At 38.4% G+C, this 22,344-nt stretch overlaps 1 protein-coding gene across 5 annotated transcripts in view; it reads left to right on the top strand.

Moving 5' to 3' along the window:
• The window catches only part of FAR1 (fatty acyl-CoA reductase 1), a 78,152-nt gene that overhangs the window by 437 nt on the left and 55,371 nt on the right, over window positions 1–22,344 (top strand). For 2 of the 5 annotated variants that reach the window (XM_029956649.1, XM_029956647.1), the window contains exon 2: window positions 1,066–1,159. The exons of the other annotated variants lie outside the window; for them this stretch is intronic. The gene's annotated coding sequence lies outside the window, so the exon portion shown is untranslated. The remainder of the gene's footprint in view (window positions 1–1,065; window positions 1,160–22,344) is intronic. 5 annotated transcript variants of the gene reach the window in all.

Raw genomic sequence — 22,344 nt, 5'->3', positions numbered from 1 at the left:
GGTGGCCAGTTAGGAGAAAGTATACAAGGAGCAGAGGGGCTAGGCTAATGTATGATATCTAAAAAGTGTGGATCTTTTATGACTAAGTGAGCAAGAATAACCGTGCGTTTTGGGAGAGACTGGAGAGCCGAGTGTCTCAGGTAGGAGTGAGTACAGTCAGGTTTATAGGTTTAGTCAGTACTCATCGTGGGCCAAGCACTCAGACTTCACTCTCACTACTGAGGCTCATTGTGTCCCAGCCCCGCCTTCCCAGGACCGTTCATCTAATTGTTGTGCCACAGCAGCACACAAACTCACCCTCTCAAAAGTTAAGGCACAAATATTGTTTGCTTTTGACTGGATGGCAGCGTGGAATCGCTTGATTCTTTATGTTAAAAGAAAATGAGAATATGTTGGTTTAAAGCATTAGAAGATACTTCCAGAAAACCTGCTCTCTAGGGGAGTTTCTCAACTATGTTGTTGGGTGTGTGTAATATAGCATAAAAATGGTGCAAGATCTCTTACAGTAACAGAATTAACATATAAGTGCAATTCTGCTACTGTAGGGTCAACCACTTTGATGCAGTAAAATTTGATTATGTATCATGCTTGTTGGGGAGGTTTTTTAGCCTTGGGAAGAGTTTTGTGACTAAATAGGTTCAAAGTTTTTTTCACTTAGAGGAAAGAAAGATGGTATGTGTGTGTCACTACTACTGCTACTCTGAAGCTTTGGGAATTTTTATTTGTGGGATGTGGGCAGAAGTTGGGGGCGGAGAAGAGGTAGAAGAAAAGAAAGTGGGCCACTGCCACATTTTCAGTGGATTTAAATGGGAGGAGGTGATAAGCACCGACGTATAATTTCTGTTTGAGGATAGGATAGTGAAAGGATTGTGAACAGTTTAGCACTTCTTGACAGACAAGTGCCGAGGACAGAAACCAAAGAGGGAATATGTTGTATAGGATATTTCCTTCTTAGCCAGATCAACAAAGAATCATAGCTACTGGACCGTTCTTTAGGAAATAGAAATAATTTTGTGGAAGTAATTTCTTGGTACTGCTATTCACTGAACACATTTTACCCCTTAGAATGACAGAATGTCTAAGTGCTGAGTTCCTGAGGTGAGAGCAAAGAAGTAATATGAGTGGTATGGAGTTAATCAGGGAAGGTTTCCAGGAAGAGGTGAGTTTCGAGACCTCTTTTGAAGTAAGAGCTTGGATATGGGATATTGGAAGACATGGTGATGACGTTCTAGTAGTTTGGACAAGCTGTAAGCAACTGTGGGCAAGAATGACAAAGAAAAAATGGATCTTAAGGAGGATGGAACATTTGAAGGAAGAATTAAGTATGTGGAGCTCAATTAAGTCTATGGTTATAGCTTAGTTTTATAAATAATGGTTCTGTATTGTGGTTAGGAGAGAAGAATTAGAATAGTTGACGATGGGGGTGCCGGGTAGCTCAGTCAGTTGAGCCCCTGACTCTAGATTTCAGCTCAGGTCATGATCCCAGGATCCTGAGATCTAGCTCTGCATTGGGCTCCATGCTGAGTATGGAGCCTGCTTGGGATTCTTTCTCTTTCTTTCTCTTTTTCTCCCCCTCCGCCCCTCCCTCTGTCCCACTACCCCACTCGCTTGCTCTCTTTAAAAAAAAAAAAAAAAACCCCAATAGAATAGTTGATGGATTAGAGACCAGTAGTAAGGGAAGGAGCATAAACATATTTTTTTGATTTTTGTGATAATAGAATATGTTGAAAAGAAGTTGGGTTATTAAGAGGTAGATTTAGTGTTCAACCATAAAGTAATCAGAAACATTTTTGAGTCCTATACTAGATTATGTTGATAATAATAGCAAAAATTTAGTGGGTTCTACTTTGTGCCAGACACTGCTTTGAGCTTTCCGAGCATCATCATCTTTTGATTATCCCTGTTTTGTAGATGAGGGAACTGAGATTCAGAGAGATTTAATTTGCCTGATGCCACACGGCTAATAAATGGCAAGTTAGGAATGACAGAGTCAATCAGTAGATATTAATTGAGCATATGCTTCATGCCAGGTACTGTGTTAAATGCTGGAGGTTCAGAGTTGACAGGCAAATCCAAAGGTCAGGCCTGAGCCATTTTAAAAGAGATTATTAGGAATTAATAGAAGAGAGCCAGGGAAGGAAAAGAAAAAGATGAGTTGGAGAGACTTTTGTAGACACTGAGGAATATAGTGTTTTGGAAAACTTAGGATAGAAATAGCTTTAAGAAAGAGAAAGTAGTCAGCAACAAAATATGTAGCTGAGAGACTCCGAAGAACCATTGAGTTAAGTCAGGAAGAAAGTTATGTGAATTTAGTCTCAAAAACCAGAATGGAGATACTAAGGTATACACTGGTAATTACTCATGTTTAGTGGCAAGTGTTCTATTCAAATTCAAAATATGGTGTTCAGATTCATAGGAAAGATGTTGGTATGCTCCTTTCTAATATTTTAATCTTCGACTGGTAAGAACATGGGTGGTTCAAAAATATTCATATTTTCCCAGTTTAAGAAAATGGGCGTTACTTATATAATTAGTAGGGAAAAAGTCATTCTACTGAAATGAGCTAATAGGAAATATATGGGTGGGCTAGTTTGACCTATGTTTGGGATAGAGGAAAAGATGGTCTTATTTCAGTGTATACTGCCGCATGTGAGATATTTTGATAGGTACATTCCTGTCTTGGAAGTGACTAGTCACATCTTGAAACTGTACATACTGAAAGATGGCATTTGTTTAATCTGAGGGATCAGGTTACCTTGAAGCATGGAGATACGGTCTTGGCTCCTCTGAACATTGTTTTTTCAGGGTTTAATACATGAACTTAAGGTTAAACAAAGCAAACAACTCACCTGATTGACTCATTTCAACCGGTTTTTTTTGGGTTTTTTTTTGGCTTTACACCCTTTCTTTTCCCACACATTGGTTCTACAGTGCCTCTCTTCTAGTGGATTTGTAATGGGCTTAGAGTTTCAGTTCAATAAGACCATATGAAAGTGCTGAATTTACATGTAACTAATTTAACTTAAAATTTGTCATTGTTTTCTGTTTATAATTTGAAGAAGAAAAGAGGCGAGTTTCAAGACAATAAAATAAGCTTTTCTTATCAAATAATTATTCGAAAGCAAGCTAGTAGGATTTGCCCCAGGATCAGTCCAGATTTATTCCAATCTCTGAAATGGAGGTGGAAGAATCTTATAAGTCAAGAACAGGATCTAGTTTTTAGTTTAATTTGGCCCATAGGGATTATGGGAGGAAATATAATATTTCATCTACGTACTGTACTGTTCTTAAATAAATGATTACCTTTAGCTCTCATACAATTCTCCAAGGTGGATAACCTATTACAGAGAGAATGAGGCTCAGAGAAGTTAGTAAGTAACTTTCCAAAGGTTGGAGAGCAAAGAGCAGAGTTGAGATTCAACCCTTGCTTTGTGAAACTCCAAATCTCATGCATATAAGATCAAGGGCAAGAAATACTTATTTACATTAATATCTACAATTGAAAAAAAATGCCACATAGCCTGTAACAGTTCAGTAACTGTTACATTAGAAGATGGGACTGTTGCTCTGTGTGTTTGCCCTGTGACCCTGGCTCTTAAATGATGGTGATTATTTGTCTTTTAAGGGTGCATTATATTACCTTTAGAGGTGTATGTTTTCTTATTTTAGTATTTTTTTGAAATGAAATGTAATTTACAGAGTTTATTTTAAAATGCTTATATGGGGCACATGGGTGGCTCAGTCAGTTCAGTGTCCGACTTTGGCTCAGGTTGTGATCTCAGCGGTTTGTTTGTTTGAGCCTTGTGTCAAGCTGTGTACTGACTGCTTGGAGCCTGGAGCCTGCTCTGGATTCTGTGTCTCCTTGTCTCTCTGCCTTTCCCCCACTTGTCCTCTGTCTCAAAAACAAATACATGTTAAAATTTTTTAACTTTTTTTTAATGTTTTATTTATTTTTGATACAGAGAGAGACAGAGCATGAGAGGGGGAGGGGCAGAGAGCGGAGGAGACACAGAACCGGAAGCAGGCTCCAGGCTCTGAGCTAGCTGTCAGCACAGAGCCCTACACGGGCTTGAACCCACGAACGTGAGATCTGACCTGAGCTGAAGTCGGAGGCTTAACCGACTGAGCCACCCAGGCGCCCCCATGTTAAAAAATTTTAAAAAAATAAATAAAATTTTTGTGCAGTGGATACTGTCTTTTTTTTTTTTTTTTGACTTTGAAGATCTAATTGATTCATGGGATGCCCGGGTGGCTCAGTTGGTTAAGCATCTGACACTTGATTTGGGCTCAGGTCATAATCTCATGGTTTGTTAGTTTGAGCCCCACATAGAGCTCTGCACTGAGCGTGGAGCCTGTTTGGGATTCCATGTCTTCCTCTCTCTCTGCCCTTCCTTCTCTCTCTCTCTTTCTCTCTCACTCTCAAAGATTAATAAGCATGTAAAAAAAAACAATACAAAAAAATGATTCATGAATTGGACACCACTCCATCTAGTAAGTAGAGAGGCACTCCCCATGGCTACTGGGCCTTAAAGTCAAATGTGTGTCTCAGAATTGAGGAAGTGTGGTATATGCATGTAGTCTGTGTGTACAGTGCCTTAGCAGTTTGTTGTGTGCATTTTCTTCTCATTTCCTCATCTACTTAGCTTATGACCTTTTTTCTTTTTTAGTATGATTTAATATATAGAACTGAAGTATATATTAATAATAAAATAGTCATTCCTTTTAGCTAGTGAATATTATAGTATAGAAGAAAGTTCTTTGATGTGGAAAATTCACATTGTACTGTGAATCAGTAGATCTGAATTTTAATTTTGGTTTTGTTAGCAACTTGATGTGTAACTTAAGGCAAGTCATTTCCCCTCTCTGAGCTTTAGTTTCCTCATCTGCAAAAATGGAGTGGGGAAGGGAACTTTTAGACTTGTCCAGCCTGAACACACTGTATGCCCTCTTTTTAATTAAAAATGTGGAGGGGCACCTGGGTGGCTCAGTCGGTTAAGTGTCCGGCTTCGGCCTAGGTCATGATCTCACGGTTTGTGGGTTCAAGCCTCGCATCGGGGTCTGTGCTGACAGCTAGCTCAGAGCCTGGAGCCTGCTTCAGATTCCTTGTCTTCCTCTCTCTCTGACCCTCCTCTGCTCACACTGCCTCTCTCTGTCTCTCAAAAATAAATTAAAAAACATTAAAAAAAATGTGGATGCTTTCGATCTCTTCTTAAAAACTATAGTAACTTTTTACTCTTTTTTCTTTGACTTCATCTCTTTGCATTTTCTCCTTGACCTTTCTTTCCATGGATCCTTGAGAGTACTATAAGCTTCCCAATGTATTAGAAAGGATGTGTTATTTTTGACATCCTGCATTTAGTTAGACAGGGTATTTGAGAAAGTAGTAGGTACTTAGTAAGTAGTTAAAAATGAATGTATGTTTTATCTGAATTTAATCAAAGAATTATTTAAATAAAGTCTCACACAAAAGCTGTTAAAGTTTCATTAAAAGTTAGTTCTGCCTAAATATTGAAATGTGTTTTAAAGTAAATTTATCTACTCTCCACTGGGCAAAGGTACAAAGATGAAAACTACTGGACCCGTCTTTGAAAAGTTCTGTGTTCTAGTAGAAGAAGGAATCTCCTTTAAACTTTGTATTATGGAAAGTTGCCAATGTAAAATGCACATCACCAACTTTAAAATTTATAAACCTATTTTTATTTTGAAGCAAATCCCTAGACATTTTTACCAGTTATTACTAAACAGCATGATGAGTGTAAAAATAGAAATGCTAATTTAAGTGAAGTGGAAATTGTTCATATAAATTGTTCATATTTTGAGACTTATGTATTGTACTATGCGAGGCAGGAGAAATTATATAAAATCTGTAATTCAGGGGGAATGACTGAATATACATATATAAAACAGAATGTGGCAACAAATCATATACAAAAATTGGTGACTAGAGATTCTAAATGAGTTTTCTCAATGAAAGTAAGATTTAGACAAGGAGAAAGAACATTAGGGGTGAGATGAGGGTGATCACATGGAGAAAGCATGTTAGTTAAAAAAAAATCTAACTTTAGCTTCATAGGAAAAGTTCCATCTCTTTAAAAAATGTTTATTTAGAGAGAGAGCGAGAGAACACACTTGTGCACATGTGAGGGGGAGGGGCAGAAAGAGGGTGAGAGATAAGAAATCCCAAGCAGGCCCTTCACTGTCAGTGCAGAGCCTGATGCGGGGCTCATCTCACGACTGTGAGATCACGACCTGAGCCAAAAATCAAGAGTTAGTTGATTAATTGACTAAACCACCCAGGCTCTCCCCTAAATCTGTATCTCTCTCTGTCTTTTAGAACCCTACAGCATGTTTTGACATACTTAGATCTTAAATCAGTATTTGAAAAAAGCCAATTTCTATATTACAAATAAGGGCACACTGCTTTTATGACTGTCACTGTCTATGGTGAATTATTTGACATATTCCATTAAAAAGTCTTCTGAATATCTTAGTACCACATGTGTTAATGGATCCATTTTGTCTAGAATGTTTGTGTGTGTGTGTGCCATCAGCTTTCAAATATAAATCATCTTGGGATTGTAAATGGTAGTATGTATGTGTGTGTTTAAATGTTAACCATTTGACAATTTTAAGATTACTTTGAAATATCAAGTTTATATCATTCTTATCTTTTATGGAATTTTTGGCAGAAATGTTGGCATGACAGTCACATGAGAAGTCCTTGCATTTAAGGAATTTTTACCATTATATACTATTATTTTGGAGTATTGACTTAAATACTTTGAGGTATTATCTGAGAATAAAATCTTATAATATGTTCCATAATGCAGAGATTTTTAGTCAAAGGTCATGAACCTCTTTGAGCATCTCCTCAGAACCTTGTGCTTTATCTTCGGAAAAATAAACAGTAATCCCCCCCTTGTCTGTAGTTTTGCTTTACATGGTTTCAGTTACCCATGGCCAACCTTGGTCTGGAAGCAGATGATCCTCCTTCTGACATATCAGAAAGTCACTACTAGCCTAATACTAAGTCATGGTGCCTACGCCATTTACCTCACTGCATCTCATCATGTAGGCATTTTATCATCTCGCATCACTAGAAGAGGGTGTATACAGTATGATACAATATTTTGAGGCTACATTCACATAACTTTTGTTATAGTATATTGTTACAGTTCTATTTTATTATTATTGTTAATCTTATTGTGCCGAATTTATAAATTAAACTTATCATAGGAATGTATGTATATATAGGAAAAAATAGTATATATAGATAGGGTTTGGTGCTATCTGCAGTTTCAGGCATCCACTAGGGGTCTAGGAATGTACCTCCTGCAGGTAAGGGGGATTACTGTGCATACTTAGTTGTTCATATATTTTCGGGAGGTTAATAAGACTCTCAGAACTCATTTAAATATCTGTACAGGTCTGTGGATTCAGTTTAATTATTCTATAATGTATAGACACAAAGCATACTACAAAAATTCAACTCAAATTTATTTCTGTGTGTACTGCTTACCTTTTACAAGCAAATGTTTTTCGTTATTGAATGATAAAAGTTGTAAAACTCATTATACATATGCCTAATTTTTAAAAAGTAGACTGATTCCTTTTTTTTTTAAAGATTTTATTTTTAAGTAATGTCTACACCCAATGTGGATGTGAGTTTGAGTGGGGCTCAAACTCACAACTTCGAGATCAAGAGTTGGATGCTTTACCAACTGGGCCAGCCAGGTGCCTCCAAAATACAATTCTTAATTGGATTCTTGGGGAAAAATAAGCTATAGCCAGCATAATAAAGATGTTGAATGAACTTACGAAAGATTTTGGAATAAGTATATGGTATTTCCTATAATAGCTACTGATAAGGGAAACAAAGGCAAGAGAAATGTAGCTCCTTACAGCTGCCAGTCCACTGATAAACACCTGAAACATGCAGAGTATGACCTTCCTCAAGGAACCCTTGGCTGCCTTACTTCTTTAATGTTTTTGTTTTATTAAACACCAAAAATAACCTTATATTAATAGTAGTTAACCCCTTAAGATCCTGAAAGCCTGGCTTTCAAATTCCTTAGAAACTTCCCCTATCCCTAACCCCCACTAACTTAGAAGTATATAATCAGTCACTCCTCATAACCCCAGTGCAGCTCTTTCTGCCCATGGGTCCTGTCCCTGTGCTTTAATAAAATCACCTTTTTGCACCAAACATGTCTCAAGAATTCTTTCTTAGCCTTTTGCTCGTGAACTTTACTTCAGATCTCATCATCTGGCACCCAAGGTGGGGCATCAAGTCTTCTCATCTGGACTCTGAGCCTTTGTGCAAACTTGGTAAGTATTTTCTCTTTTCTTCCTTTACTCTTATCACAGGGACTTTTTAAGAAGTATGGTCTTATTGGAACACTTTCATGTTGATTGCTTAGGCTGCAATCCTCTAGCCTGTGGCTACTCTGCTGGGAGAAATTCTGCCTTTTGGCTGGAAGTTGGTACCCTGGCCAGAATGGTAATAAGACCCAGAAACTTGATGCCCTCTCTTTATTTCTGTCCTTATACAAAGTTATCTGTGTTGGGCACGAGACAGCCACCTAAGTGACTACCACAGCTGCTGGTCTTAAAGACTCTTGTGGGAGGTTTCTTCCTTATTGGTCCAACATGATCCTCTCCACATCCCTGGTCTAGTTGCTTCTGGCCGAGAAACTTCTACTGGGAGCCCGCCGAAAACCAACCAGGGTCCGTTTCCTAGGGAGGTTGTCTGTAAAGACTGTGTTGGAATGTCACTTAAATTGTGAGGGATTTCTGTCCTTACTGTTTTCTGTCAATGTCCCCTACTAACTACATTACAGAATCGTAAAACTTCTAGTGTTTTCCATGGGTTAAAAATGGCACATCCTTCAAGGAAACGAAAGCATGACCTTCATGGCATGCTCCTCAAGACAAGGTAAACTAAGGCACAGCCTTTTACAGCACGACTTTCAAGGCATGGCATGGGCACAGTATTTCGGTCCATACACCAGGCACCCATTTGTAGCCTACGATGCTATGGGGAAGCAGAGGGATGCTAGCATCCCTTTTCCAGGGCCCTTTAGTGGCTGGTTGGTGATCATAGCAGTTTTATTTGAGGGCCACCTCCAGTCATTTTCACACCAGGAACCTCTGACATATGCTTCATGGGACACCTCCCAGGAGTTGAGGGTGGGGATTTTTGGTAATGGACCTTCTCTACTTTTCTAGGAACAAGGGATCGTCTGTCCCCAAGGACTCTCCCTTGGGATGCTTTTAATAGCCCACTGGAATCAATTCGAATTGCAAGATTTAGGAAAGGACTGATCTTCTGTAATGCTAAATAGTTACACTGATGCAATCTATCAGATCTCTTCTGCAAGAAACAGGGCAAATGGACTGAAGTATCCTACGTCCAGGCTTTCATGGCCCTAAATCAGGATCCGGACCTGAGGGCCACCTGATTGTCTAAACAGGCCTCCTCTGAATGAACTCAGGTTGCTGGAGGAAACACAGGCCATCCCTAATGAAGGGGATAAGGACACTCTCTCTTTCACTGTTCCTCCTTCCTGATAGACTCCGGTTACTCTAGCTGTGTGTGGGGGCTCTCCCTGTTCATTTCTTGAGTTAATGACTATGATAATTGGAGCCAATTATCTCTTGTTAGTTTACCTCAGGAAGGAGACTTTAAGGAATATTCCCAGGCAGCTCCCGAAACTCATTTTGTTTCGGGGAAGTTTCGTGTCTTCTCTGGCCTGACATGGACTGCCCATTTCCACTTGTTGGTTGGGGTGGGGGGGATAATCTGCATTTGCTCATTTGTCCAAGTTGACAGACTTTAGGATTGGGAGACCTTTTTCTTTGTCCACTGGGCTTTTATCCACCTCCAGCCTTCCTGGAGGCACCTCACCTCTTCTGCCTTCCACTCTCCCTTTTCCTGTTTCTGCACCACTTTGGGTGCACCCTGCATCTTCCATGCCTCTGGCACCATGATCCCCTCCTCCTCTCCTCACTGTCAAGGAGCAAAGAGCACTCCTTTGGACTTACACTGCCCACTTCAGATTTCCTCACTGGGGCCCTGGTGAAAACTGACAATGGTGAACAAAGTGATGGACTTTTTAAGGGGACCCAAGTGGAACATATTTGGTATTTAAACTAATTTAAGCTTGTTGGTTTAATTAAGATAGATATGTCTTTAGAATTATCAGCATTAAATATAAAACTTTTTCTACCTAGGTTTACTGAAGGTCAGATAAGCTCGTGAATATCTCTGTGGCAATTTGTCAGCAAAAAGATGGCTGAAAATGGTTAATTTTGTTGCCTCAGAGTTTTCATGGGTAATTGTTAAGATAGCTTTCAAGGTCTTTGGTAACCTGAAATGTTAAGGTTTGTTTGAATGATAAACTAGATTGAATTCATTGGACATCTAGGTCTTTAACAAATATGATAAGATGCTAAAGAATTGATCATTGAGGTGCCTGGGTGGCTCAGTCTGCTAAGCGTCCGACTTCGGCTCAGGTTATGGTCTTGCAGTCTGTGGGTTCAAGCCCCGCATCGGGTTCTGTGCTGGCAGCTCAGAGCCTGGAGCCTGTTTCAGGTTCTTTGTCTCCTGCTCTCTCTCTGCCCCACCATGCTTGTGCTCTGTCTCTGTCTTCAAAAATAAATAAACCAAAAAAAATTTTAAAAATTGATTATTAACCATAGGTTTATATTTTTGACTTATTGCAGAGAAACTAAGGATATTTGGGTCTTTTAGAAAAGCTGCATTGTACTTAGTTGATTCATAAATTTGCCATCTAAAAAATTCTGGTGTCACAGTTCACAATTGGCTATTACTTAGTTTTCACTGGAGACTAAGGTTTCTAAGAGTTAAAATTCTGCTAAATGTAATTAAGAGTGACGGAAATAGGAAAAGGCAACTCTTACGTAGAAAAGTAGGAGATATGTAAGGAAAATATAAGGAATGAAAATACATTTTTGTTGAAGGTAAAAGAAAGTAATTTTTCCTAAATGAGACTAGTTGTTTGGGGAGAAAGGGCTTGGGACTAAATCTGAATGCAAAGGAAAGTTGTAGAAGGTTCTTGAAGGGAAATCTTTGGAAAGGAATTTTATGTGTGGTTAGGACAGACTGAGGTTGAAATGAATGGATTTTAAAAATACACTGGTATAATATTAAAATTCTGCTTTTCTCTCCGTTTAAAAGGCAAAGTTTTCTTGGATTGTTGATCTGCTCCTGACAAAAATAAATATGTAAACAAAGGTCTTTTTTCTTTTGTCTGCTGGGAGAACCAAAGCTTATGTTTTGTCTTTATCAGGTCTTTGATTACTTAGTTAAAACTTCTCAGTGTTAAAGGAGCTAGGTTTTGCTAACAATTGTATAACCCTACGCATTTGCCTTTAGAATCTTTTATTGCCATCTTGGTTAAATAAATAATTAAGATTTTTAATGATCAGTAATCCTGTTTAGGATATGGATTATAACTTTCTAAGGTTTTAACAAACTTCCCAAGGTTTAAATTGTAAATGAAATCTTTTTGACCAATTGGACTTTTTAATTTGGTATGTTACTTGGAAAGCCCTATCAAACAAATGATGGTAAAACTTTAGGTTGTATTGCTTGGGTAAATGCTATAACTGCTCAAATATATCCATAAAATTCCTAAAGTTTTAATATGTTTTGGTATAAGGTCATCACCTGACATTCCAATTGTCAAAGTGTTAGGTGTCACAGAAATAACTGAGTTTCCTTGTCAGTTGAATCATAGTGAACTCTCCTATCAGATTGTTAACCATGTCCATTTTTGAGTCTTTTCATTTATAGTTATTGTTCTGATGCTTATAAAACATGCTTCATCTTCAAGGATGTTTATAAAAAGGATTTTTAGGACAAATATAGGTATTTGACATTTTTAAGATCATAAAACAAATGGGTAAAAATTTCCTGAACTAAAAAGTTGCATTCAAACTAAACAAGAATTGGTAAGTGGGACTAAATAGGAAGATTATAGTTTTGTGACTCTTTTTGGAAATGCTGTTGGTTCTATAATGTTTGCTCTTCCAGATTAAGGAAGCTTTCTCTTAAGATATCTATGACATACAGAAATGCAATAAAGCATTCATTTGTAAACAAACTGAAGCATTTAACTTTTCTCTCTACCCGAACCCTCTGAAATTCAAAAACTCTTAAGTATTCTTTCTTTCATGGCAATTACAGGTGTTTGCATAAGTTCAATAAGAACCTATTCTCCTTGTGACAGGTCACCATTGGAAATACTGGTTATTTTACCAAGGCTTTGACTGGAATGTCATATTTGAGAGTGACATACATAGACTCAGATATGACCAAACAGTTTTAAGGAACTAAGGTTGACTTTATGAAGCACGAAGCCAATAAAGCCCCTTTGAAATGTTGGCCTGATATCTTGCTTACAGAGTTCCCAGGAGCCTTAATAGGTGAGTAAAGAATGTCACTTCCTGGGAGGTGCAGGAACCTCAGGATACTTTGGGACCTCTTAGAAAGAATTTGCCCAAATCTATAGGTATTGCAGGCATGTCTGTTGGCATGTACTTGGTGTGGCTTCTGGCCTGGAGAGGCTACTAAAAGTTCAGTCTGGAGATTCCTTATAAAAAGTTCCAGCAAAGCAAAATTTAAAAGCTCTGTATGACCAGTCGCTGTTCTTGCTGAGCTTATGTAAATAACTAGGCCAAACTGGACTTGTTCTCCTAATGAATTAGTTTTGATTTAGCTATCTCTAGAAATGAGGGTTATAGAGAGAAAAGTTATGTTTCAATAACTTGCTTTTAAATGTTTGTTGTTTGCCTGAACTAGACAACTTGAGGTAAACTTCAGAGAAATTATCACAAAATCATATATAGATAGTCTTTGTGCCTGTTACTCTATGGGCCATTCAAAGGGATCAGCACAGATACTTGAGTTACAAACCAGAAAAGTCCATCTTGATTCCCACTGCCTCTTCCCACTCCACCTTAGAGGATGCTTCAAGCCTAACATCTAAAAATCTTTTCCCTGGCAGCACGTGAGATGCAGACACTCGGTTTTATAATTTTGCTCTAACCATTAACCTGTATTTTTCTTGTTTCTATTAGAGTGCTTCCAATTGACTACTAAACAAAAACAGTCTGTATATGTTGGTTAACACCACCTATTACACAATCAAAGCCTTAAATGACTTAAAATAACATTATTATTATTAATAACTAAAGTAACTCAAATACATTAAATAGTTTCACAGAATAAAATGGCATTAGCTGTTTTAACTGCTGCACAAGGTGAAACTTGTACTCTCATAGAATGCTGTGTATACATTCCAGATACCACAAAAATATTTCTGAATTTCCAACTGACAGATACTCAAATTGGCACTCTAAACTATCCTTCTCTTTCCTTTAATAATTGTTTAAACTCCTGGCTAAAGAAAGAGTTTTGCCAACTATCAAAGGACTCTTATTTGGGCCTCTTTTCCGTTTTGTTATTTTAATCATGTTTTGCTGTTTTCTCCCATGTCTCTCCACTTGGTGCCAAGACTCCTTCGCTAACACAACTTCAAGCCAACAGATGATCCTTTCTGCTCACGGAGACTCCCATATGTTATTAACTCTAGATGCAGCCACCTTAGCCTTTCCTAACTCCTATTAAATTCTCAACTAACCCATCTTGCCCTATAGATAGGCACATCTCTACGCCTCTATTCAGCAAGAAGAAGCCACAGAAGATGAGACCTTCCACCTTCAACAACTTTAAAAATGTAAGGGTCAAAGCTGTTCAGGGAGGAAAATGAAGAGGGAAACAAAGGCAAGGGAAAATTAGCTAAAATTAAATCTCCTTACAGCGTATAGCCCACTGATAGACACCTGAAACATGCAGAGTGTGACCTTCCTCAAGGAACTCATGACTACCTTACATCTTTAATGTTTTTGTTTTATTAAACACCAAAAGTAACCTTATCTTATAGTTGCTAGCCCCTCAAGGTCTTGGAAGCCTCGCTTTCAAATTCCTTAGAGACTTCCTCTATCCCTAACCCACAGTAACTTAAAAGTATATAATCAGTCACTCCTCACAACCCCAGTGCAGCTCTTTTTGCCCACGGGTCCTATCCCTGTGCTTTAATAAAAATCACCTTTTTGCATCAAAGATGTCTCAAGAATTATTTCTTTTTTTAAATTTTTAAATGTTTTTTTATTTATTTTTGAGAGACAGAGACAGCGCAAGCAGGGGAGGGTCAGAGAGAGAGGGAGACACAGAATCTGAAGCAGGCTCTAGGCCTGCTAAGCTGTCAGCACAGAGCCCGACACGGGGCTTGAACCCACGAACTGTGAGATCATGACCTGAGTCGAAGCCAGACACTTAACCTACTGAGCCACCCAGGAGCCCCTCAAGAATTCTTTCCTAGCTGTTTGTTCAAGAACTCTACCAGCTACTATCCATCCTGAATTAACAGGAAGTATAGTATATGATTTTTAAGAATGAATAAATATATAAATACCGTTTTATCCAAAGGTAAAAGGAGAAACTACTTTGGCCTAACTTGCCCTTAGATAGTTGAGATTTGTGGAGGAAAGGGTCTGTTAAAGTATTTTGAGTTGTACATTTTGTTTAAAGTTTATTTATTTTTGAGAGAGAGGGAGAGAGAATTCCAAGCAGGCTCTGTGCTGTCAACGTGCAACCCATCATGGGGTTCGATCCCACGAATTGTGAGATGATGACATGAGTCCAAATCAAGAGCTGGACACTTAACCACCTGAGCCATCCAGGTGCCCCTTGAGTTGTGCTTTGTGTTAAAATCACTCCTATATGTGATATGGGGCTGAGAATTGTGTTTTGGTCTAAAAGGATGATTCTCTATGAAGCCCTGAGATTGTGTTTATCATCCGTCTAATTTGAATGATGATCCTAAATTAAGTCCTTAGAAATACATGGTTTTAAAAACTTGTGGGTTGCTCCTAAAATATAGTCATAATAATGGTTTTTAGCATAAGCATAAGCCTCAGGAGATAGGAACAGTTGAATTAGCTGCTAATGAGACATTTGACTGTGAATTTTAGGTGTATTGCTTTAAAGTGATAACCTTTCTGACCTCTTAAAGTTAATAATTCTCTGAGGATCTAATGTACTATAAGGAAACAACTTACTCTAATACTTTGAGAGTTAGAAGAGGAAGCATTTAATCATCAGTGATTTGGCCTCCCTTTCAATGAACTTTCTGAAGGATGAAAGCAGTCAATTGACTGGAGCATGGTCAGGTGGTTAGTGACATTCCAAACAGTGTAGTTATTTATTCGTTACTGATTTTTGGGAAGTCTGTTATGCTTACTTATTTTGGCTGTCTTTATTCTGGATCTCAGTTTCTAGAGAAGAAAGTATCTTTACAGTAGAGTTTTTAGCATTGTGGCTTTGATTTTCAGTTGATTGACTAAGAATTACTTGAATTTGCGTACTCTTAGTGTTTTTACTTTGCTGTACATGTTCTCACCCCATCTGTAGCACAATAACCCATGGTTACAAAGCTTATTGGGTAGGGTTCGTAGATCTTAAATCAGTTTCACAGCTGGAAACAGTTACTAAGAATCCATAAAGTCATCAAACACTTCTCTCATATTTTCTTTTCTTCTTCTTTTCTAATTTGAGAGTGTACACCTGGGTGAAAGGGGGAGAGGGGCAGGGAGGGAGGGAGAGAGAGAGAGAGAGAGAGAGAGAGAGAGAGAGAGAGAGAGAGAGAGAGAAAGAAAGAACCTGAGAATCTTAAGCAATCTCCAGGCTCAGTACAGAGCTGATGTGGGGTTTGATTCTACAATCCTGGGATCATGACCTGAGCCGAAGTCAAGAGTCAGACACTCAGCCAACTGAGTCACCCAGGCACCCCTCTCTCATATTTTCTATACTTTTCTGGGCTGATCCCTGACTGACATTTAGTTGCAAGCTATATCTGTGAACCTGGCAAAAATTAAAGATAAACCAGGAAGGAATTTTTGAGAAGAAGGTTTGTTTTGGGATTTAGTCCTTTTGAAGACATTTCTAGATGATTCCCAGAACTAGAGACTGGAGGGATCATTCAAAGCCAAGTTCAGAGACGTTATTCTGTAAAGGGGCATCATTCCAAGTCCTTACATTACATTTGGTCAGTGTAGACCTGGTAGGCAGGGAGAACACCTGCCCCTACATTAGTGACCCTGTAGCCAGGGTGGGACCCTTAAAACCACTATTCTCAAGTTGTTTTAATCCCAGCCTTTAGCTGGGTCATTTTTTAGCTCAGTAATTTCCCACTTTCAGTGGAAAAATAATAATGGTCAAGGTGCAGGCATTTTGGAGGGAGAGAGGTTTTCTTCAGCAGTTAGGGGTATGGATAGCTCTAATTGAATTATGAAAAATATATTTGTCTTAAAGTCTAGACTAGTTAGAACACTGTAGGTCTCAAATCCTTGTGATGCAATTGTACAATAGATTCTGCAGGCGTAAGGGCACCTGGGTGGCTCAGTTGGTTGAGTGTCCGACTTTGGTTCAGGTCATGATCTCACAGTTTGTGGGTTTGAGCCCCGCATCAGCCTCTGTGTTGACAGCTCACAGCCTGGAGCCCGTTTCGGATTCCGTCTCTCTCTCTCTCTCTCTCTGTCTTTCTGCCCCTCCCTGTTCACACTCTTTATCTCTCTCTCTCTGAAAAATAAACATAAAAAAATAGATTCTGCAGGCATAATAAAACAACTAAAATGTATGAAGCCCAACTAATGTTAATTTTTAATTAAAAAGTAAAAATAATGACTCAAAGACACCACAACCTCACTGACAGTGAATGCCTCTCTTGAAATTACAGAACTCCAGGTTTTGAGTATGCATATGTGGTAGGAGCTTTGTAGCACTGGGAGTTGCACCAGCCAGAGTTATTAATTGTATGCAGATTGAAGTCTTTGGTAGTTTCTCTAATAACATGGTCATTTTTACAACTCTTAATAATTGACTTGATAGTTTATTCATAAGTAATAAAATTTTTTTTGTTTATTTATTTATTGGGGGGAGGATTTGGAGTAGAGAGAGAGGGAGAGAGAATCCTAAGCAGGGTCTGCGCTGTCTGCACAGAGCCTGAGGTGGAGCTCAGTGTCATGAACTGCATGACCTGAGCCAAATCGGGAATCAGCATTTATGGGACCAATGGTTAACTGACTGAGCCACCCAGGCACCCCAATTCATAAGTAATCTTAGGCATTAAAGGAGTATCATGCCTTAAAAACACTTTTTAATGTTTATTTATTTTTGAGAGAGTGAGACCGAGAGTGAGACTGAGCGTGAGCCGAGAGCCTCGGAAGGGAGACACAGAATCTGAAACAGCCTCAGGCTCTGAGCTGTCAGCACAGAATCCAAAAACCATGAGATCACGACCTGAGTCGAAGGGAAGTTCAACCAACTGAGCCACTCCAGTGCCCTGGAAGATCATGGTTTTTAAATTGTAGTTCGTGGGAGGTTTGACCTATTTTTGGGTAATCATTACCTTAAAAGGTAATTTGTGAGCTTTTCAGGAGGGTGGGGGAGTATTGTTTCCCTAGTAGTTCTGGGAAATTTATGAAGGCTTAGGGTTCTGGGGCTAATTTACCCGGGGACATTTGGTAGCCTTTGATATGCTAATACACTTCGCTGTGGTTGGGGATAAAGTATACAGTTTCCCAGCCCCATTTACCATGGTTTGGAAAATGCTGCCTTGGAGGGTGTACCTGTTTTTAGGTTCAGCCTTGAGAGTGAATAAGAGGTGCATAAGAAGGGGACACAAGAGAAACAGGATATACAGCATAAAACAGGAACTTCAAAGCACTTTCCTGCTGTTAGGGTTGCAAGACATTGCTGTAATAATCAGATGGAGTCTGAACTGCTTCTAAACTGAATCTAAACTGCTTTTATAATGAGTGAAATACCTGATTCTGCCAGCTTGTTCTCAGAGATCTTAATCTTCATGAACAGATTTTGGTAGTTTTAAATTAACCACACAAGATCTGCCTGAGTCCATTTTTGGGTAAATCTGTGGGTAATCTACATGCAATGTTTGTGGTAAATATGATATATTTTCTTGTTAATGTTAGTAATTTGAAATATTTTTATATTAGTCTTTCGATATATTATGGAGTCAAATGTACAACTTCCATGAATTGCTGAGCAAAATGGGATATTTCACTATTTTTAGTTGTGTTGGAAAAGTTCAAGAAGCCTGATGTTTGGTAGTACATTTTAAGTATTAGTATGCCTATGTATACTGGAATCCTATATTTTCACTTTTCTTTTTTTAAAAAATGTTTTAGTATGTATTGATTTTGAGAGAGATGGAGAGAGCGAGAGAGCGAGCACAGGCAAGCTGGGGAGGAGCAGAGAGAGAGGGAGAGAGAATTCCAAGCAGGTTCTGTGCAGTTAATGCAGAGCCTGATGCAGGGCTCGAACTCAGGAACTGTGAGATCATGACCTGAGCTAAAATCGAGAGTCGGATGCTTAATCAACTAACCCACTCAGGTGCCCCTATATTTCACTGTTCTGAATTAAGTAATCAGGATAAAAATTTCATGTCTTAACATGAGAACATTTTTATTAAGGTAAGGAGAAAGCATAGCACAGTTGTTTAAGAAAGAATCATGTGACTTGTGGCAACTACTTTGTGTAAAAATTAGTTTCTCCCAGAATGGAATTGAACATAGGCATTAACTCAAGCAGTTGCCAACCTGTGTTAATTGGAGCTCAATCCTTCTTCTGTAAGCTTTACAGTAGAGAAGTTACCCCACTGGTACAGGCCTTGAGGACAGAAACAGAAACAAAGGGAAATGGATATTGCTGAAAACTTTAAATTTTCTTGTCAGCAGATAACTTTAGTTCTGTAGAATTGACATTTACTTTCTAACGGAGAAAAACTTGACTTTTAAAGTGTCTTTGTGTTTTTACATCACTCAAAGGAATTTGGAGTCTGATTTTTGTTAATGTGTAATATTTTCCAGAATAATGAAGCCTTAGAGGCATTTAATGCTGGTCAGAGTGCATGCTTATTGGAGCATGTGTACAAAATAGTTATGTAGTGCCTCTAAAAGAACTAATGAACCTATTGAGATTCCCTAACACCAAGAAGTATCTTAGACATTGAGGAAGATAGGATTCAGAGAGTTAAGTATTCGTATGCCAGTGTCTGTGTAGGCAAACAGAGTGCCCATTATATCTCCTTCAATGGGTGCTCACAACAGGGTTGGACACTAGCATCTTTTATTGAAAAAAGAAATGTTAACCAAGATGCTACAGCCATTCTTTTGTTTGTGGAAAAATGCCTCATAAGCCTTAATTTTTGAAAAAGGAAAAAGAAACCCAGTTTGAGTACAGTAAATAGTGCAGATTGTGAATTTGCATTTTGGCCCCTTATTTGTTGCTTACAGCTTACTTGCAGAGGCAGTTTTCTTTTATGTTGAGTCTTGTAACAACAAATAATGATTGCAGAGTTATTACAATATAGCAGAAAAGACACAAGATCATTGTTTCCCAGTATGCCTCCAGATGGAAGACTATCAGAAATCTTAAATATATATACTCTTCATAGTCAAACTGAAATGAGTTGGCTTGGTTTTGGCCAGAAGCGTGTCAACTCCAAGTGGTAACTTACTGATTAGAAGTTGACAAGTAAACAATCAAAAATGAAATTTTTATTCAGTAAATGAGGTTACTTGGTAAAAGGCAAAATATTTCGAAGTATGAGGCCCATGGAGCCATGGTTTTTAGTTTTGGGTGACTGAAAACATGTAATAAGAAACAACTGTTTGTTGTTCCCTAGGGCCACCAAGTAGGTCCAGCACAGATTAAATAGTTGACAGTCTCAAAATTAATAAATGCATCATTATTTCACCATGCTCTTCGTGGCAGATGACGTCTAAAGATGATCTTAACATTGTCTCCCATTGCACATGCTCTATCAGTGTGACCTAGACTCTTCTCTCATCCTGAGGTGGGGTTTATGACCCTTGAATTTCAGTGGTCTGTGAATCACTTGTAACCAGTAGAATGAAGTTATACTTGTGTGACCCTCAAGGCAAAGTGAGAAGAGGTGAGAGAGCTTCTGGCCTACCTCACTGGAATACTGGAGGTGAAGCCTGTAGCGGCTTTGTATTCAGTCTAGCCTGAGACTGCCATGCTGGAAAGAAGCCCAAACTACTTCCTGTGGAGAGATGCAAAGGATTGAAGATCCTGAGCTAGAATTTTTCAGCTAGAACTGTTTAGTTAGACTCTTCCCAAATTCTTAACTCAAAAATATCAAGAGAGAGATTACAATGGTTATTGTTTTAAGGTACTAAGTTTTTGAGGGATTTTGTTACATAGCAGTAGATAGAGCCCTGCTTTTCCTGAATCTGCTACTGTATACTGAGATTTGAGAATGTGCCAATGCACAGTAAGGAATACACTCCAATGATTTGTTCTAGGATCTCAATGTTAACCTTATTTTGCTCATTTGCTTTTGGAATATAAAGCTTTTTTCTACTGTTTTATCCTGGATGCATTTGGGAAAGCCATTCCATTTTTAAGTATTTAGTAGAGTGTATTTTGGTAATTGAAGCTGTGTCATATGTGTTAGAAAGTGTCCATGTTATTATGGCATGAGAGCACATGCATCATCTTTAGAAGTTCTTTTCGTTGTACACTAATTTTAGTTACTGTGATATTTGGTTTTTTATTAGTTTTCTAGAGCTGCTGTAACAGGAGTACCTACCACAAACTGGGTGGCTTTAACCAATGGAAATTTTTTGTCTCATGGTTCTGGAGGATAGAAGTCTGAAATTCATGGTCCCTCTGAAACCTGCAAAGGAATCCTTCCTTGCCTCTTCATAGGTTTTTGGTAGCAATTTTGGTGTTCTCTGGCTTGGAGCTGTGTAACTCTAATCTCTGGTTTTGTTGTCACATGGAGTTTTCTGGAGTTCTCCCTGTGTATCTCTGTGTCTTCACATGGCCCTCTTCTTATAAGGACACTGGTGATAATTGAATTAGTGACCCATTCTGCTCTAGTGTGACATCATTAACCTTAACTAATTACATCTTCAAAGAGCCTATTTCCAAATAAGGTCACATTCTGAGGTACTGCGAGTTAGGAATTCAAAAGATTTCTTTTGGGGTAACACAGCTCAATCCATAACTGGCCTTAAGGGTGATTGGTATTATTCGGTTTTTACCATTTACACGTTTTTACTCCAGATTAGATGTGAATGGGGTTTTTCATCAGTACCCATGAAGTCTGTTCTCTGCACGTTAAGTCCACTTTCTTTTTGGCACGTACACAAAAAACTTGATTGTAGTAGTTTTTAACTGTTTGGGTTCATTGACCCTTTTGAGAATATGATAAAAGCTGTGGATTCTTTCCCTAGAAAGATGTGTAGATGTATGCATGGGAGCGCATACTTGTGCACATACACAACAACATTTTGTTTTAACGTGTTCTTGGACCCTTACACCTATCCCCATCCCCCAAAGTCTGTTCTTGAATTTCTGGATTACAGTTACTAATTTAGGTTAGTTAGAGATACTTAATCCCCTTATCTCTTTTAGTGGAAAAACAAAAGGGAAAAAAAGAAAGAGGAAGCCAAGACAATCTTTCACAGTTATTGTAACTACATGCAGCTTTCTGGGGGATTTTCATTTTTTTGTGATATTTATCATGTTCTTAGTCTCGTTTCCCTCCACTCTTGTTCCCCACCCCCATATAAAACCTTTAGCTAAGGAAAATTGTAAATCATGTTATACTTTTCTGTAGAGAAGAATAGTTTAGGTTCTTTTAGACATGTACCAGTATATAAACAGACTTTTATGTTTTGCTACAGTGTTGGGTTACCTCATGACCTCTTTAAATTCTGTTATTTTTTTATTATTACATCAAAATTATGTTGAGAAGGATAGTAATATAGGGTTTCTGAGTCTGCAACAGGAGTATATTCAGTGTTCTTCACTTGTAGCCTTTTCTCCAACATAATATTGTCTGAACCTCAGCCCTGAACATTATAATGGACTTTCCTTTTAAAAACAATAGATTTTTGGGGTGCCTGGGTGGCTCAGTCGGCTAAGCCTCTGACTTCGGCTCAGGTCAGACCTCATGTTCGTGGGTTCGAGCCGCGCATCAGGCTCTGTGCTAACAGCTCAGAGCCTGGAGCCTGCTTCAAATTCTGTATCTCCTTCTCTCTCTGCCCCTCCCCCTCTCATGCTCTGCCTCTCTCTCTATCAAAAATAAATAAAACATTAAAAAAAATAAAAACAATAGATTTTTTACACACTTTGAAACAGGCTATAGGTTATATCTTTATTTTGCATTTAGCCTCTGGTGTATTTATATTTCTGAAGCTTGG

This window comes from Suricata suricatta, chromosome 11, assembly GCF_006229205.1.
Source record: "Suricata suricatta isolate VVHF042 chromosome 11, meerkat_22Aug2017_6uvM2_HiC, whole genome shotgun sequence".
NCBI classification, from domain to species: Eukaryota; Metazoa; Chordata; class Mammalia; order Carnivora; family Herpestidae; genus Suricata; species Suricata suricatta.
The sequence above is the reverse complement of the archived record's forward strand: the minus strand, read 5'-3'. Positions and strand labels throughout refer to the sequence as shown.